This window comes from Babylonia areolata, chromosome 13 (genome assembly GCF_041734735.1).
Source record: "Babylonia areolata isolate BAREFJ2019XMU chromosome 13, ASM4173473v1, whole genome shotgun sequence".
Classification (NCBI taxonomy): domain Eukaryota; kingdom Metazoa; phylum Mollusca; class Gastropoda; order Neogastropoda; family Buccinidae; genus Babylonia; species Babylonia areolata.
This window is the reverse complement of record NC_134888.1, coordinates 26,930,831-26,933,330: the sequence shown is the minus strand read 5'-3', so window position 1 is coordinate 26,933,330 and position 2,500 is coordinate 26,930,831.

Below are 2,500 nucleotides of genomic sequence, written 5' to 3'. Positions count from 1 at the left end.
TCGCCAGTACTTAGCTATTATCCTCGAAATAAATATTTCTGTCTTGTCTTGTTTTGCCTCTCTCTTCCTGTCTGTCTGTCCGTCTGTCTGTCTCTCTCTGGAAATTGCCTCAGGAAACAGACGTAAGCTGAACAAAGCTATTTACCGACAAAGTGTCGGAAGAGGATCAAAGAAGATGGAGTCATTGTCTGCCCCTCCTTCCAGTCAGGTGGGCTATTATTCCATCCGTTTTAACCTCTAGACTGAGTTCTGAGGAGTGGTTACTACTCTCTCTCTCTCTCTCTCTCTCTCTCTCTCTCTCTCTCTCTCTCTCTCTGTGTGTGTGTGTGTGTGTGTGTGTGTGTGTGTGTGTGTGTGTGTGTGTGTGTGTGTGTGTGTGTGTGTTTCAATCTTGGGTTGTTATTGATGAAACAGATTGTTTTTTTTTTTTCTTCGGAAGATAGATAGAGAGAGAGATAGATAGGTGTGTATATGTATGTAATAATCATAATAATAATATATGGGGCTCTAAGCGCTTCACGTGAAACAGTACATATACAATAGTGCATTGTATCACATAAGAGCATATGAGGACATAAAAGTGGAAAAAAAAAACAAAATTCTGTACAAATACACATGTACATGCATATGTAGCTATACAATATATATATATATATATATATATATATATATATATATATATATATATATATATATATATATATATATATATATATATACCCAATGTGTGTATGTGCATGTGTGTGTGTGTGTGTTTGTGTTGGCTTGTATACCCATGTGCAGCAAAGAGAGAGAGAGAGGGACAGAGTCAGAGAGACAGAGACAGAGAGAAACAAACAGAGAGACAGAGACACAAGGAGAGAGAGAGAGAGAGAGAGAGAGAGAGAGAGAGAGAGAGAGAGAGAGAGAGAGAGAGAGAGAGAGACCACCTGTATGGCCTGATCGTCCTGTAAATAACGACATGAAATTCTTTCGCTGTGACTAACCCACCGGCAAAAGGAGTGCTTGTCGGATGTGATATCATCCCCCACCCCCCCCACCCCACCCCCCACTTCATCTTGTCTTTCCCTCCCATCCCCCGATCTCTAGTCCCCCCCCCCATCCCCCCCCCCCTACCCCCAGCAGAGGATCAAAGACAAAGAAGCGGGAGGTAACTCCATTTAATGTTTTCCGTGTTCAGCAAACAAGCCTTGCCCCCACGGCGCCAACTGAGTGATCTCCACAGCATCAGCTCTGTAGATAGATGGGTCATGAAACAAAGAAATCTCTTCTGTTCTTTTTTTCTTTCTTTTTTTTCTGGTGGGGGGGGGGAGGGGGGAGGGGAAGAACAGAACAGAATGTGTCTTTATTTTTTTTCCAAATACGTACGTACATATATACACCAGAACCGCAGAGGATAATTAGAGCCCCCCACCCCCACCCCCCACCCCCACAAAAAAAAAAAATCAAAGCGAAACAACAACAACAACAAAACCACAAAAAAAACCCACCCTCCAGCTAGGCGCATAGGAATGACTCCGACTCCCGACTCTGATATTTGATTCATTATGAAGACCCCGGCCCCTATAATATGAAGTGGGGAGTGAGGGGGGGGGGGGGGCGTGGGGGGCGGGGTGGGGGGCAATAACAGGTCAGTAGTGAACAAAACTGAAGCATGCTACACATATATTGATGTGAAACAGAGAGTCAACTGGTGCAAAGCTTTTCGACAGACAGGCGCCACTGGCAGTCCCGGCACAAACCTCAACATCCACCCAAGCTGATTCTTCAGTCTATCTGTGTTTGCTGATCAGTCCATGATCAGTATCAGTATCAGTATCAGTAGTTCAAGGAGGCGTCACTGCGTTCGGATAAATCCATATACGCTACGCCACATCTGCCAAGCAGATGCCTGACCAGCAGCGTAACCCAACGCGCTTAGGTCCACGAAGCCTGTATCGGTCATAACGGTCGGTTTTTTTGTTTTGCTAAAAGATCGCTTTGTATATGTATGGTCATTTGGAGGGGGGGGGGGGACAGCGTCAACAGGTCATAAAGCCGGCCGCCGCTCTGTCTCTGTCTCTGTCTCTGTCTCTCTCTGGCTGGACCTTGCAGTTGGCATTAATGACCTCCCTCCTTCGCTTCGTCAGGTCTCCGCACTCTGCTCTCTCAAGTCTGGCCTCAAAACCCACCTCTTCCCAAGATAGCCTCAACCCCACCACCCCCCAACCCCACCTCTACACCCCCTGCCTCTTCCTTGTTTTCAGGGTTTGTTCCCCCCCCACCCCCACCCCCCCTCCCAGTTTAGAGCAATGCATGCGTGTGAATGACTGGTGCGAAAGCGCTTTGATTTGTCTCTGCACCAGATTTAGTGCTATATGAATAATGATAATTATTATCATGCTACGCGAGTCCTGAGTGTAACGGAAATGTGTGTCAATGGATCATGGGCGGTACGACTACAAGCACCACAAGCATGTCATCCGAACAAACACTGACAGCGGATGTGACTGCTGGAGTC